Source organism: Panthera uncia, chromosome D4 (genome assembly GCF_023721935.1).
Source record: "Panthera uncia isolate 11264 chromosome D4, Puncia_PCG_1.0, whole genome shotgun sequence".
Lineage (NCBI taxonomy): Eukaryota > Metazoa > Chordata > Mammalia > Carnivora > Felidae > Panthera > Panthera uncia.
Window position 1 is genome coordinate 83334517 of NC_064807.1, and position 16579 is coordinate 83351095.

A 16579-nucleotide genomic window follows, 5' to 3' on the forward strand; every position below is an offset into this window, starting at 1 on the left:
TGTCTGTCTCAAAGTTGGATCAATAGACCATTTTATTCTTCTCTTCTGTCATGAGTTGTGTTTTGGGATGGGCAGAGTCCACAAGCATGTTCTTTTATTAAGTGTTTTAGCCTCTTGTGAGGGTGTTTATGTTGGAAACAGTATTTCTCTGCAAATAGAAACAGAACACTGAAACACTGAAGTCCAAAGACCTGGGGTCCTGCTCTGACTCACCTTAGGTTTGCGAGCTTGAGAGAGGTGCTTAATTTCAGTCTCCTCATCCTCATCTTTTGAAGTTTTTTTTTTTTTTTTCTGTGTGAGAGAGAGAGTGTGAGTGGGGGAGAGGGGCAGAGGGAGAGAAAGAGACTCTTAAGCAGGCTCCACACCGAGCATGGAGCCTGACACAGGGCTCGATCTCAAGAACCATGAGATCATGACCTGAGCCAAAGTCAAGTCAGACACTCAATCAACTGAGCCCCCAGGCGCACCTCACTCTCATCTTTAAAAGGAATTGCGATACTTACTTTGTGACATCTTGTCCACGAGGATGGCTACCCTTGGGCGGTAGGTAGTGGTAGAAGGGGGGTGCAGTGGGTTTCTGGGGGTGCTGGTGATGTTTGGTCTCTCCTTCTGGGTGCTGGCTACATGGATATACCCACTTCGTGAGAATTCTTTAACCTGTGCACTTATAATTGTGCTCTTTTCTGTGTGTATGTTGCACATCTGTAAAAAGTGTACTTAAAACACTGAGAAAAGGGAAGCATATCAGTCACATTGCTCTTATTAAAGCTATTATTAATCATGAGAATGAAAGTTTTTTGTATTGTTGATGAGTAAAATAAAGTCATTGGCTTAGCCTATTTATTTCATCTTTATTGCTTTGATCATTGTATTTGTTTTATAATATGTATAACACATCGGTACATTAGAATGTGTAGTTAACGTACAGATAAATAGGGGCGCCTGGGTGGCGCAGTCGGTTAAGCGTCCGACTTCAGCCAGGTCACGATCTCGCGGTCTGTGAGTTCGAGCCCCGCGTCAGGCTCTGGGCTGATGGCTCGGAGCCTGGAGCCTGTTTCCGATTCTGTGTCTCCCTCTCTCTCTGCCCCTCCCCCGTTCATGCTCTGTCTCGCTCTGTCCCAAAAATAAATAAAAAAACAAACAAACAAACAACAAAAAAAAACCGTACAGATAAATATACGTACGTTAGAGGTGTTCGCTTAATATTTCTCAGCTGTCGGTAGTGAAGGATCAGAAGGTTTGGTGAGCCGTGTGGCTCAGGGTGGTAGCAAGGGGGCTGCCTGAGCGCAGCCTGGCTGCTGGAAGCAGGTAGGAAGCAGGTGGGCCAGTGGGTGAGCCTCCAGCAGTTCAGTGGGTGTCTGTGTTTGGGTTGGTTTCCCTGTTGCTGGAGCATGAAGCGTGAGACATAGCAGGGCGGTGGTGGGCTGGAGAGGGAGGCAGACGCCAGATCTCCGGGGGGAGGGGCTGAGGGGAAGCTCTGAAAGGTGAGAGGACAAAAGGAAGGGGTCAGCAGAAGAAAGGAGCCAGCAGAGGAGGCTAGAGAGGCTAACGGGATGGCCGGAGACAGAGCCACAAAGTCGTTATTAGGGGCCGATAGCTGAGTTTCCAGAAAGAGGGACCAGTGAACCAAGAGGTAGGAGAACCTGAGGTCACTAGTCTCTGCAGTTGGGAGGTCTTGGTGGCCTGGGAGGGAGCAGCCCCACTCGTCAGGTAGAGTGTTTCCAGGCGGGTGGTAGTGAGAGGGTGCGGTACTGAGGAAGTTGGGGTGTCTGATGGGAAGCAGCCTGGAGTTCAAGGGTCAGAGCTCTTTTGAAGACTGGGGAGGACTGCAGGTGTTCTCAGGTAGAGGGTAAGACCAAGAGAGTGGAAGAGATTGGGGTTGCCAGGGAGAGGTGTCTTAGCCCCGAGCCCAGGCCAGTGGTTGGCCCTGGATCTCTGGCAATTGCCTCTTTCTCAGAGGTGGGAGCAGAGGACCAGGAGAAGATACAGAAACATTTAGGCTAAGGGAGGGACCCAAGGGAGCTGAAGTCAACTCTCCTCAGTGAAGGAGGTGGTGCGGTTGCCCTCCTGGGTGTGGAGTGAGGTGGGGGGGGGGGTGCTGTGGAGGACAGAAACCAGTGACGGGGGCCTTTGCAGGCACCCAGTGCAGGATACTTGTCTGTACCAGCGGGCTGCCAAGAGGCCGTCTCTGTGTCGGGACATGCCGGCCGCTCCCTCCCTTGTATGAACACTCTTTTCAACAGCAGGGTGCTCAGAGGGCAGGGGTGTTTGTGTCTGGGTACTCCTGAGTCCCCTTCCTGCTGGGTAGTGCCCGAGGCCATGGCTGGTGCTTTGGGCCTGCCAGAATGCACATTCCCATAGAGTCATGCTTTTCTTTGGGGGTGATTCCCCAGGGCAAACCCTTGCATGCTTAACACAGCATGTATCCAAAGCATGACAGGAAAGGAGAAGTTTAAGAAGTTTAAGTTGATTTTGATGAACAAGGGACAGGCTTTGCTACCTGGTAGGCTAATGGTGATATAAAATATTGACCTGCGGGAAAAACTGACATTTCAAAGAACAGGCTGAAATCATATCTTACAGCACTATAGTTGGTCTGACCTTGCTGAGCTTTGAAAAACAAGTCTTACCATATGGAACATGGTTGTAAATGTAGTTATTCCTCCTACTTTTACAGCGGCTACTGTTTGGAAAGAGACGTGCTGGGATGGTATATCCTGTTGGCCTGGGATTATGAAGCCCCACATGTACTCCTGGTAAGTTGGCTTATGGACCGTAGTCAGATGTGCTCTCTTGAGCAGGGCCGTAATATACAGGCACAGAAAGGTGCACGCTGGTGCAGGTGATCTGGGTGGTGGTGCGGTCAGAGGAACCTCGTGCCAAGTGGGGTCTGTGGGGCTGAGGAGCTGCAGGGTGGCTTTTGGGACATCAGACATCCCCCGTGAGCCATGCATGCAGAGGTTCCTTCTCTCCAGATTAAACTCAGAGGTTTTCTCTGTTGGATCTTACATCAAGGGCTTTTCTTTTCTCCACCTCCTTGTGCAGAACCTCTTGTTGCTCCCTTGTTATGCTGTTGCCTTTTTGCTTCCAGTGGTGAGAAGCTGGATGTTCTGTGTCTGACTCCCCAGTACCTGGGATGACTTCCTTTCTCTCAGCCTCAGTCTGTCCCTGTACTTCCGCACAGACCCTTCTCCTCTCTCTTTCCAGTTCAGCTACCCTTGCCCCAGACCCTTCATCAGAAAGGCCAGCTCTTGTGTGAGTTGCTTGGCCGTGGGAGGAAGGGTGAAGGCATATGAAGACAAATAAGACGTGGTCATTGTCTTCAAGAGACCGCACTCTGGTGGTCAGTGCCCTGCCACCCTCTTCCCCTCCCCGCCCCCATTCTTGCTCCCTAAGATTCTGTGAGCCCTATCTGTGTGCCCCCAGCTGCTGGGGGCTCTCCTTCCTTTTAAACCCTCATGGCACATATTTTAACTTCCTCGTGGCCCTGCCTACATTCTGCATCACGTCATGCTTTTTTTGATGTACCTGTACCTCCTACCTTACCTCCTTTACCAGACTTTAAACTCTTTTTTTAAGAAGTTTTTATTTTTTTTTGGGCGAGAGGGAGGGGGGGTGTGTGCACAAAAAAGAGGGGGGGGGGGGGGGCAGAGAGAGAGGGAGACAGAGGATCCAAAGCAGGTTCCATGCTGACAGCAGAGAGCCTCACACGGGGCTTGAACCCACAAACCTTGAGATGATGACCTGAGCCAAAGCTGGACACTTAACAGGCTGAGCCACTCAGGCGCCTCTAGACTTTAAGCTCTTTTAAGGCAGGGGTTGTGTCTTGCCCATTATTGTATCCCATGCAGTGCCTTATATACAGTAGGTGCTCAGTGAATATTACCAGACTGAAACCAACTTGGACTCTCTTATGGCTCTCCATACCCATCTGCTTTGTGGCCATGGTTCTCGGGTCTTGAGACAACATAAAAGAATAAAAGGGGGAAAAGCAGAGAGTGTTTGCCTAAAAGAATGTTAAGAGATTCTGTACAGGTAGGAGAAATCACAAAAATGTTAAAAGCTGAAAGATTACAATATTTTTCAGATTCTTCTAGTAGCCTTACCCTTCTGTCAACCCATTATCACAAAAGAGGCAGAAGGCGAAGTTTCTGATGTTTTCCTACCAGGGCTTCAGTCTTCCTTCATGTTCCACGATTAACTACAATACAAGTAATTCATATAGTGCTTAGAAGAAGCTCTTTCCCTGAAACTTACCTACTGGTGGGATTGGTTCCCCGAGGAGGATGCTGGAGACAACTGCTGGAGGATGGGCAGGAGCACAAGACAAAACAGACTCAGAGGGAAGTAATCTCCCTGAGGTCGCAAAGCAAGTTAGTGGCAGGGTTGAGATTGGACTCTAGGTCAGTCTTGTTCTAGAAATGGAACCTGTCTCCACGGTCTGTGCTTTTGGGTCTGATTAGACCTGGATTCCAGGATGAGGCACCTGGCTGGCTCACGTTGGAAGAGCATGCAACTCTTGATCTCAGGGTTGTGAGTTCGAGCCCCATGGTGGGTGTAGAAATTACTAAAAAAGAAATAAACTTTTTAAAATTAAAAAAAAAAGACTTAGGGGCGCCTGGGTGGCTCAGTCGGTTAAGCTGCCGACTTCGGCTCAGGTCATGATCTCGCGGTCCGTGAGTTCGAGCCCCGCGTCGGGCTCTGTGCTGACAGCTCAGAGCCTGGAGCCTGCTTCAGATTCTGTGTCTCCCTCTCTCTGACCCTCCCCCGTTCATGCTCTGTCTCTCTCTGTCTCAAAAATAAATAAACGTTAAAAAAATTTTTTTTGAAAAAAAAAAAAATAAAAAAAGACTTAAAAAAGAAAACAGAACTGGATTCCTGGAGAGGGATGGTGGTTGCCCACCTGCTGTCCGTGGAGAATCTGGGCAGAATTGCCCCCAGTCTGTGCAGGTGCGAGGACTCCTCTCTCCTGTCATCACCAGGGTGGGGACCAAAGGGCAGAGCATCTGCCCCCCCACCTCTCAGCAGGAAGGTCACACTTCACCAGCTCATTTCCCTTGAGCCCTCTTGAACAGAGGCTGTCAGGTCGCCCAGGGCTTCGGGCTTTTGCTGCCGGAGAGGCTCAAGCAGTCTGCCATGAACAGGGAGTGTGAGAACCCGTATCCTTCAACAGGCAATGGCAAGTGACAGCACATTTTTGGAGACTTGGCCATAGAAAGGAGGGAAGGCCAAGCTTCACACTTGGAGCAGTGGCTCCTTTGAGGCAGGATGAATGGAGAGGACACTTAAGAACTTCAATTCACAAGGAATGAACTCCCAAAGGGGTGAGATTGGAGTGTACCAGAGGCTTTCTGGAACTAAAAAACATGTATTTTGAATTCAAAGATCAATAGAAGAGTTGAAATTAGTGGTTTGGAAAGTCACACAGAAGAAATGCCTCACAACCCGGAACAATAATAAAAAGAAATGGAAATCATGAATTAAAATGTGAGACACTTAGAGGCCTTATCCAGGAGACCTGGCCTGGGGGTAATAGAAGTTCCAGAAGGAGAAAAAGGAATAGATGGAGGAGTAATAGAAAAGCAGTAGAGCGAAATAGCGGTGAACTGAAGAAAGATGTGATTCTTCAGATTCAGTGGATTCAGTTCATACTAAGGCTAACACTTAACCTATTTTGTAGTAAAATTCTTAAACTCCAAGAAGAAAGAGAAAAATCTCTTGTAAGAAGAAGGAGCAGGATTTTAAAGGAAAGAGAATTAGACTCTCATTAGGCTTTCCATAAACAGTGCTGGAGGCTGGAAGGCAATGGACTTGTCTGCAGACTGTTCAAGGGAGAGGGGCTGCAGTCCTCTGTGTGCCCAGCCACAATGCCACTCACGGTTTATTGCAAAAGAAAGGCGATTCAAACATGTGAGGGCATAAAACATACAGTATCTGTGAAGTGCAGCTGAGAAAATGCCTTGTAAACTGTCCAGTGGAAGGACAGTGAAAGCAGGGCAGAGATGATGGGATAGAGGAAGAATGCAGGGAGCAGAGCAGAGCAGGGCACCTGTCAGTGCCTGTGGTTTATCTCAGTGACTACTGCTGCTGTGCATCGGAGTTTTTATTGCGTTAACTTATTGACAGGTTTTAAGATAGAGGAGAACTGCTGTATGACAAAACATAATAGGCTGAAAACAAAAATTCTAAACCACCTTTGCAAAACCTAAGGTTGGGAGAAGGGATGAGAGAGTGAAGAAATAAGTGTTCCATGTTTAGGACACTTAAATAAACACAGAGGAAATGAAACATAGAGGCTTTGTTATTTATCTGTCTTAAGGAAGGAGAAATACAGGTTCAGTTTTGACTTTTGGGGATGAGAGGGTGTATTAGGGCTAGATTTGGTTGCATACAATAGATAACCCCTGCATAAAATGGCTTGAACGATAAGGGCTTATATGTTTTCATCTCATGAAAAAGTGAAGAGGTAGGCAGTGTACGGTTGGTATGGTGGGATCAGTGTCATCCCAGACCCAGGTTCCTTAGGTCTTGCAGCTTTTCCATCTATAGCAGATTGCCTCCTGATTCAAGATGGCTGCTTGAGCTCCAGTCATTACATCTGCATTCCAAAAGCCTGAAGGAGACAAGGGGAAGAAGGGTGTGCCCGTGCACTTTCAGACATTTCTTTTTTTTTTAACATAAGATACTTTTTTTTTTTTTTTTTTTATTGCTGTCATCACCTAGAAAATTCCAAGCATTTTAGGAGCTCTGTACGAGCAAGGGGGATAAAGACCAAATACATATTTCTTATTATAAGTCACAATTTCATAGTGACCCTTTCAGACCTTTCTTAAAGGTCTCACACAGCACTAACATTTATACCTCAATGAGTAGAGCTTAGCCACATTGAGCTACAAGGGAGCACAGGGTGGGCTTAGGTAAAAACAGGAGTTCTCATTCTAAAGAAGAAAGGGAGGAAAAAAGAAGTTGAGATCTCTGCCTCAAACGATAATCAGTAGCAGAATGAATACAAATTAAAACAATAGTTTTCTTTTTTTGCCTTTTTAATTAGCAAAAAAAGTTACAATGAAACCAGCGTTAGCAAGTGAGTGGGGAAGTGGGTCCTCTATGACATCGCTGGTAGGGAGTATGAACTGTTCTAACTCTGTGGGGAACATACTCTGAAAGTATCTAATACACTTTAATGTGTGTATTACACGTTAACTTTACACGTTAAAGTGTATTAGATAGTTTCTCATTTTTGGAGTGGCAGAAAGGCAGCGATGGATTAGGCGTTTATTACAAAGGAGCCAGCTTTCTCTGTTCCGACATGGGACAAGGCCACAGTCTGGTGGGTTTAAAAGATAAATTGCATAATAACGTCTCCAGTAGGGGTTGCAAACTGGTGGCCTGTGGTGGCAGATAACCCCGTGCTGGGCACTGTGTTAAGTGCTTTCCACAGTGAACTTACTCTCATCTCACAGTGAACTCACAAGATGGGCAGTATTAGATCACCTATATTTAGAGGAGGAAATTGAAGCAGAGAAAGACTAAGTATCTTTTTTTTTAAGATTATTTTTTAAAATACTTCTGAGAGACAGAGACAAGAGACAGCATGTGAGCAGGGGAGGGGCAGAGAGAGAGGGAGACACAGAATCCGAAGCAGGGTCCAGGCTCTGAGCTGTCAGCACAGAGCCTGATGTGGGGCTCGAACCCACAGACTGTGAGATCATGACCTGAGCCGAAGTCAGACGCTTAACCGACTGAGCCACCCAGGTGCCCTGAGACTAAATATCTTTCTTAAGGTCACCCAACCAATAGATGCTAGGCCCAGGCTGTGACCAGGGCTCCAAAATCTGAACTTCTATCCACTCTGCTACCCGGCCCAAAGAGCACTGTCTAATCTCCCCCTTGGTTGCTTTGTGTGGCCAGTTCAGAGCTTTACAAATGTTCCAAATGGAAAGCTCTAAGTGGTGTAGTTAGCCACAGGCCCCGTGTGTCCTGCTCCTGTTATACCTGCGTCTTCACCAGTGACCTCATCTGCCTGGGCCCTGCAGGCGCTTGAGGGTATGACCTTGGTTTCTGGTATGAGTCCCGCTTGGTTATGTGTATTTATGCGGCTTAGCGGAAATGCTTGGAGGAATACACCTTGCTGCTTGCTGTGATTACCTCTGGAGTGTGGAAGGGGGAGGGCGGCGGGGGAAGGGTGGGTTGATGAGTTTATTTGTACATCTTACTGGATTTGCCTTAGAGCAACAGGGACCTGTTGCTTTTGCAGTTTAAACTGGAAGTCCAATGAGGTAGAATCTATAAATAATTAAATATCAAGAAACATCCCAGTAACTGTAACTGAACCTTCCTTTCTGTCATTTCCTTTGAGATTGTCTTTATAAATGTGACTGTTTAAGCAAGGAGACTTGAGTTTTCCTTTCTGTAAGATGAAGGTCATCCGTTGGAACGTGTGACACTTTGTGACTTTTGAGCATCTAGTTCCGGAACCTAAACTTACGTTGACAGCAGCACAAAGGTTGCTCAGGAAAGGGTTTGTGAGCCGTGGAAGCCTTGGGCCAGCTCCTGACATGGCTCGCGTGACCCTCTTACTGGATGTCTTGGAGAGGCAGCCGAGTGCTGTGTGCCAGAGCTGTGGCGGTCCGGGGAGGAAGACGAACCCAGATGCAGGACAACTGTGGCAGGTGCCATGGAGGAGAAGGCTGGGTGCTCTAAAAGCCAGTGGGAGAAGGACATAACAGAGGGGGTCCCAGAAGGGTTCCTGGAGGAAGTAACATCTAGATTAAGACTGGAGAGGAGAGGAGGGAGGGTGGTCTCACGGCCCCTGTGAGAGACAGCAGGGCAGGCGTGGCCGCCGGCGACCTCCGGCAGCATTTTGGCACCTGTTTGCGCAACTCTCCTTCCTTGGCTGGAAGCCGCCTCCACAGGGCTGGCAGAGGGACTGCACCTCCCAGCACAGAACATGCTTCCCCATAGGCGGGGCCTGTGGTACCTCTAAGCCCCCTCTTTCCTTCCCCTGTGAGGACCACAGCCCTGACCACTTGGGAGTGGGTTTGAATGCAAGGAATCGGTGGGTGGGGTGGGGGAAGGAGTCCACAGGAAGCAAGGACAGCAAGGCTAGGATGTGATGGTCACATGGGCCGTTGGGCTAGGATGTGATGTTCACATGGGCTGGCTGGGCTTTGAAGATCAGTCTGTAGGGAGCCTGGGAGGGATCTGGGCTGGAGGGATTGTTAAGGCAAGTTTCACCTGTTCTTAGTTGAGGCGGCTCCTGGGAGGTAACTTCCACCTGGGTCCTGCCTGAGCCCCGAATGTTGCTGTGCTCCCCCGGCCCCTCCTGCCTCAGGCATTAGCCCCGGTATTTGCACCACTTCTCCCCGCCCCACCCTGCAGGGCTGTTTGTACCTGCGGGAGGGCCTTGTCTCCTTCAAGTCCTTTTGTGCAGTCCTTGAGTCTTTTTGGGGGGCAGCAGAACCAGATGGCTTGGGGGTGCTGTTGGGGTGGCTCAAGCATCACAGCCTTGCTCTGACCTTGCCCCTTCCCTTCCACAGTAGGCTGGGGGAGTAATTCATCCATTTTTATTGAGAACACAGCCGACTGCTGGGTTCTGTGCTGGGGACTGAGGCTAAAATAACCGTTGGAGAATCTGCCCTGTGCCGGGCCCTGCCGTCAGCACTTACCCACAGAGGCGGCCTCAGCTCCGGGACCTCATGTACACGGAGCACTCAGGCGAGTGCTGCACAAGGTGGGGCACGGGGGGGAAGTGGAGCTTAGAGAGGCCCTTGCCCCCTGCCATGCTGGTGGTAGGTGGAGAGCTGCATTCAGACGCAGGATGTCGCGCTTGTAGGTGCCGTCCCTGGTGGCGAACGAGATGGGTACAGAGCTCGTGGCCCAGCAGGCACATGCTCAGGGATGACGGCAGTTCCCCGTCAGGGTGACAGGTGCTGTGGCGGGTTAGTGGAGGGCGCACAGAGGAGGGGCCCTCGACCCAGACCGAGGACCAGAGGACGGAGAAGGGACGAGTGTCCCAGGAAGAGTCCTTGGTGTGATCAGCATCACTGCCCTGTCACCCTGGGGCTTGTACCTCAGTCTCCTCTGGGCTTTGGTGAGGAGCTGCTGGCTTAGTGCCCTGTGCCCATGCTCAGTTAGTTGGTGATTAATCACGGAGAGCAGCTACGTGGCCCCTGAGCCCAGCCAGACTCGTAGGACCTTGGCCCTTAGGCACTCTCACTGGGGAAGACCCGTCCTCTTCCACAGGCTGTGTGACCTGAGTTTGTCACTACAAATTCCCCAACCTTTTTGGGGACACATACGCAGGGGGCCCGGTTTTATGGATCTGTGCCCCCCAACCCACCTCTCTCCACTTCTGCCCTCGAGTACATTCGTAAAGGACTGCGCCCTTGTAGTTATAATGGAATGTTGTAAAAACTCTTAAAATCCAAGCTGAATAAATCCTGCCTTGACCCTGCCACCCCACAAACCAGACTGCATCTGTGCCGCCCATTTTCTCTCCAGTCCCCGTCCACGGGGCTGGTGGGGTTGCTACAATTGTGCGCCTTGCGGACGGACTTCCTTGACGGGCTGCGGAGGACATTGCTCGGCTGGAAGTGGCCACCAGGTGGTGCCAGAGCACCAGGCGCCCGACCCCACCCTCCCGCGTCGGGACTACCTGGCCGTGAGCCGTGCTCCAAGGGCACGTCTGTGGAAGTTCACTTTCGGGTTTCTCCCCAGATGCCGTGTTGCTCACAGCCTTGTTTTATCACCTACTTGGAAAGAAATGGAGCAATACCGAAAGTACAGAAGTACTGAAAGTACAAAAAGTAGAAAGTAAAAGTGCTATGCACGGACACCTTTCGCAGGTGATGGTAGTAACAGTTGTGTCTTTACGTGTGTGTGCCCACATGTGTGCATACGTATTGGAAATCATGTCCAGATGTCCCTTTCTCAGTGAGAGCACTTCTCAGCCCTCGCCACTGAAGATTGCAACCCCTCCTTCCCCTCTGCCTAGCCGCCCCCGCCCTGCTTTACCTTTTCCCTCTCTTACCACAGCTGACTCTCCATACGCTTTTCCCTGCGTGCTGTATTGTCTGCCTCCTCCACCAGCAGGTACTGGGGGATTTCTGGCTTTTCCTTCACCGCTCTGTGCCCAGCACCTGGAACAGTACCTGACCCAGACTAGACTTTCAGGAAATACTTGCTGAATGAAATAATAAGGGTGGCTATGTCCTGAATTTGTGGCCATCTTTCTCTGTCCATAACTATTTATCTGTTGCATCCTTCTCAACCATCCTTTTCATCCCCTTCAGTGGATGCGGTCCACCTACCTGTACTGAAACACGCCAATGAGGCTTTCCAGTGTTTTCTTCTCTTTTTTGCAGGTGGTGGTATGGTCAGTGACTTGCTGGAACACACTCTCTGGTCGGTTGCCCGTCTGATGATTTCCTTGCTTTGCTCAGACTCTGGGCTAAGTGCTACCCAAATAGCATCTTGTGCAGTCCTCACACCTATGAGAAAGGTGCTGCTGGTAGCTTCTGTCTTTGCAGGTGGGAAGTTGGGGCTTAGAGAACAGGCTCCTGGCCTGGGCCACATGTCTGCTGAGAGCTGAGCCAGGCTCTTGGGGAATTCCTTCCATATTAAGGATCTTACTACATCCTCTCTCATGACATTTCAGACACACATTTCCCCAGTTTCTTTTTTTGTTTGTTTGTTTTACATCTTTTATGTCTTTTTAAAAATGTTTATTTATTTTGGAGAGGGAGAGAACAAGTAGGGAAGGGACAGAGAGAGAGGGAGAGGGAGGATCCCAAGCAGACTCTACACTGTTGGCTCAGAGCCTGACATGGGGCTTGATCTCACTAACTATGAGATCATGGCCTGAGCTGAAATCAAGAGTTGGATGCTTAACTGACTGAGCCACCCAGGTGCCCCCATTATGTCTTAAAAAAAATTTTTTTTTAACACTTTTATTTTTGAGTCAGAGAGCAAGTGGAGAGGGGGCAGAGAGAGGGAGAGGCAGAATCCGAAGCAGGCTCCAGGCTCTGAGCTGTCAGCACAGAGCCCAATGTGGGGCTTGAACCCACGAGCAGTAAGATCATGACCTGAGCCACAGTCGGCTGCTTAACCTACTGAGCCACCCCGGTGCCCCAATGATGTCTTTTCTTATACAGAGTTCTAATTTTTTTTATTGTAGTTAAATCTGCTGATGGTTTCCTTTGTTTTTCTGGCTTTTGTATCACCCTAGAGAGAACTTCTTCACCCCAAGGTTATTAAAAAAAAATAATGGTTAGCGTTTCCTCTGGTATTTTTATGGGGATTTTATGTTTGGTTAAGTCTCTAATCTATCAAAATTTTATTCTTATATATGATGTTGGGTAAGATTTTAAACAAATCCCCTCCCCCTTAAGAGAATAGTAAATTGTTTTGTCAACATCTATTAAGTGATCCATCCCTGCATGCTGTTTGCAATGACATTGTGACCAGATGTTAATTCTCACATGTATTTGACCCTGTGCTCTGGGCTGCGTTCTGTCCTGCTCATTCATTCATCTCTCAGTGCTCTTTATCCTCGACCATGGCTTCCTGGCAGGACAAATCACTTCTCATCACATGTCCTTTTTTTGAAAACTTCTTAGCTTTTAAAAATTATTCTTCCAGATGAAATTTCAAATCAATTTGTTGAATTCCAAAATGAATCCCCTTAGAATTTAGAATGACCTTGTATTTTATTTATAGATCAGTTGGGGAGAGTTGATGCTTTTGCAATATTGTCTCTTTATTCAGAGGAGTGAAATCTCTCTCCTTTAATTTGTCTTCTTTTTTGTTAGGAAAACTTCATAATTTGCTTCAAATGATTTCTGTACATTTCTTTTGAAGTTTATTTGTAGGTATCATTTGCTTGGTAGACTCCCAGGCCATTGCCTTTTCTAGCTGGCTGTTGAGACCAGAGAGACTGTTGATTTTGTGGCCAGATGTCTGACTCTCATAGCTTCTCCTCTGTCCACTTCCATTCGCTGCAAATCTTCTAGGAATTCTTAACTTCTGGTTTGGTGATGTCATTCTTCCCTGTATTTCAACACTGCAACAGATTTCTTGTTCTTTTGTTTTTGTTTTTCATTTAATAAGATTTGGTGAGGGGAACGCAGATGTGTGGACCCAGTACATTGTCTTGGAACTAAGATCTGTTTCTGTGGTTTGTTGTGAACATGTGACTTTCTCTGTGCGCTCTGGTGCCCCGACCCCTGCCCCTGTCACCCACTGCTGTGTGCTCCGTGGGGGTGTGGGATGGTACTTGAAGATGGTCTAGGACCAGGGTATTCTTCCTCAACTTCTGGCTCCTACCTCGTGGGGCACACCCTTTATTCCTAATGGGCTTTGTTGTGCCGCTGCCCAGATGTTTTTCACTCTGGCTGGTCTCCAGCCAGACCTCGCCCATCCCGCCTCACTCTTAGCTGACTTCCTTCCTGTTTCAGTGGGAAATGCCAGGCTGTGCATGATGAGCCAGGGCTCAGTGGTGTCTGTCAGGAAGGCCCAAGAGTGTGGGTGTCCTGTTCTGTCAACCTGTTCCTCACCTTGATATTTCTAAAGTTCATCCTGATGACAAGGAAAAACAGCAAAGGGGAATTTGAATTAAATGACCCTCATGAACCAGCCAGTCTCTGGCACAGGGCTCTCCAGTCAAAGCTGGCTGAAGCAAGTGATGAGCTCTTTGCCCACTGGGGCTTCCCATGCTCCCTAAACTTGACCTGTACCTGGGGTCCAGGCCGGGCAGGTGTACTTAGGGGCGTGTGTGGGAGTCCCACAGGTCTCACAGCAGCAGTGGGGAAGAGAGGGGCCTTCAACAGGTGTGTGACTTTTTGGCTCTTAGGGATGGTCCGAATGGATGTGGCCCAGTCAATGAGCTGGACTGTTACCTGTCAAACCAGTAATTCCTCTGCCCTTGGCAGGGACTAAGAAGGAGAGAGAGACCCCCTGCTCCTCACAGTAAACTGTCTTCAAGCCTGCCCCATCGTCTGTCTACTGTAGATAATGTATGTTTGGCCCACATGTAACGGGTGTGAAATGCCTTAACCTTAGCATCCCAGAGCTGCAACTCTCAGTTTATGGTTTGGCACGGGAAATGACAAGCCCCTGGTGTTAGGCCTGATCGTGGAGCTTGTGTGTGTGTAGGGGGTGGTGAGTGGGGTGGGATATGAGGGTGCAGAGTTGCTTTTTAAATTTAACTTTTTAGGGGTGCCTGAGTGGCTCATTCAGTTGAGCATCTGATCCTTGATTTCGGCTCAGGTCATGATCTCATGGTGCGTGAGCTCGAGCCCGGCATCGGGCTCTGCGCTGACAGTGAGGAGCCTGCTTGGGATGCTCTCTCTGCCCCTCCCCTGCTCATGTGCACGTGCACACACTCGCTCTCTCTCAAATAAATACATATTTAAAAAATAAATTCAGCTTTTTGTTTTGAAATCACTTTAGACTTACAGACAAGTTGCAGAACAGTACACAGCATTTATGTGCATCCCTCCCCCAGCTTATATGTGAACAGCTTACACGGGCTTAACACAGTTAGCAGACTGACTTAGGTGATGAGTTAACATAGGTACCATGCTATGAACTAAGACTTGCGACCTTTTTCAGATGCCACCAGTTTCCTCCCTGATGTTTCCCCCCTAATGTTCTTTTTCCGTTCCTGTCTCAGTCCAGGATCCTCCCTGCATCTAGCTGTGAGGCTTCATTAGTGTCCTCTGGGCTGTGATAGCTCCCTGTCCGGAGGGTCACGTCAGGTCCTCGCGGGAGGAAACGTGTGGTCTAGTTCTTGTACTACCGCTGCAGGTACCTCTAGGGTAAAAGCGTCTCGTCCTGAGAGACGTCACCAAACCCCCGTGTACTGGCGCCCCCCGTGCCAACCAGGCTCTCCTGTCTCCCCAGGGCCACCCTCCTCCAGCTAAGGTCTGGGTGGCAGCCGCCCTTGTCCCTGTCTTCCGGGGGCAGGGGAAGCAGCCACCACAGTCCCACCCTTGCCATCTTCTCTGAGACGTGCTCTGTCAGGTGTGCCCTCTGTCTCTTGGATTTTTCATATTTTGCCCTCCACGGACTCCTTACTTTGAACCTGAGAATATGCTCAGGAGTCACTTTGAGTTCCCAGAAAACCCCAGTCTCCATCTCCTGCTTTCCCTGTTTCCTCCCCAGCAGGCTCCAGGAGACTCAGGCACTTCTTAAGTCCCTTTGCGAGCCGGGCTTTCCCTGACTGGGGCCCAGGGCCCTCCTGGCGTCAGACCCCAGGCTGTCCTCAGCTCTGTCCTGAATGGTTCTGCGTGATCTTACATTTTTTTTAAACATTTGTTTATTTTTGAGAGACAGAGACAGAGCATGAGCAGGGGAGGAGCAGAGAGAGAGGGAGACACAGACTCCGAGGCAGGCTCCATGCTCTGAGCTGTCAGCACAGAGCCCGATGCGGGGCTCGAACTCACAAACTGCAAGATCATGACCTGAGCCGAAGTCGGACGCTCAACCAACTGAGCCACCCAGGTGCCCTGGATTAGTTTCCTTTTGAGAACCGTTCCTGGTTTTATGAGAAGTGCAGATTCTTTACTCACATTTCTTTTGGTGCCTCAACTTCAGCTCGATGTCTTGTGGTCTCATGCCAAGGGAGCCCTGCCCGCGTCTGCCCGTCCCCGGGGAGGGTGAGCGTGTGGTGAGGGGTGCCAGCACAGACGTAGCTGACGTTTACCAGCCGCTTCCAGCCTACACCGACCTGGCGACCCCTTCAACCATCTGCCATCTGCCAGGTGGGGGAGGGAAGGAAGGTGGAGCTGGGTCAGGTCAGGCAGCTTGCTCAGGGCTCAGAGTAAGTGATGGGTGAGAATTCAAATCCTGATTTGTCCGTTCCCTAAGCCACGGAAGTACTTGGCTTCACCTGCAGCTGTGAGCCTGTGGGGGGTGAGGGTGTCGAACTCGGGGCTGCTATAAGGCCTCCCCAAATTCATGTGTGCTCCCAGCTCTGTCAGGCTGAAGAATGAGTGCTGTAAATACATCTCACTGCACTCCAAGTGGATGTAGACATTGCTGTGATTCGTAGACCGCAGATTAGTTTAAATGTGTTAGTGATTTATAACAGCTTTTTGTTACTAAGGGTTTTTCTTAGTCAACAGATGCCAAAAATAGAACTATTTCTTTTTGGTGTTAAAATGGATAGTTTCTTAAGTACATTTATGTGTATATTTGTACATTTACTTGTATCTCTGTGTGTGTGGATGTGTGCATAAATGCTGCCCTCCCCTAAGGGAACTGTGTGACCTTGGGCACAGGGACTAGGGTTTGTGGGAGACAGGGACTTGCCTTTTTTATTTTATGCCCTTTTATTCAGTTTTTATAATTTCAGCATGCACGTGTATTACTTTTACATAAGAAATTCAGGAAGTCCTCCTGTTGGAAAAGGTTAGGCGCCCCTGGGCCAGACTATGGTTTCTGAGGACAAGGATGGGCCGTGTCCCCTTCTGCCTCCCTGGCTGTGGTGCGTGGGCTGTGGGGACACTCATTCTGCACCTACCACCTGCATTAGCGGATCGCCGCCTGTTTGCGGGGGGCCCTACCTTAGCTCAGT

At 49.2% G+C, this 16579-nt stretch overlaps 2 protein-coding genes across 9 annotated transcripts in view; one reads left to right on the forward strand and one right to left on the reverse strand.

Moving 5' to 3' along the window:
• The window catches only part of RPL12 (ribosomal protein L12), a 534927-nt gene that overhangs the window by 92181 nt on the left and 426167 nt on the right, over positions 1-16579 (reverse strand). The gene's annotated exons all lie outside the window — the stretch shown is intronic.
• The window catches only part of RALGPS1 (Ral GEF with PH domain and SH3 binding motif 1), a 271670-nt gene that overhangs the window by 20688 nt on the left and 234403 nt on the right, over positions 1-16579 (forward strand). For 6 of the 8 annotated variants that reach the window (XM_049637854.1, XM_049637835.1, XM_049637794.1 and 3 more), the window contains exon 2: positions 2678-2756. The exons of 1 other annotated variant lie outside the window; for it this stretch is intronic. The gene's annotated coding sequence lies outside the window, so the exon portion shown is untranslated. Of the gene's footprint in view, positions 1-2677; positions 2757-8559; positions 8673-16579 lie in introns of those variants that run through there. One more of the 8 variants, XM_049637816.1, reaches the window with a different exon arrangement.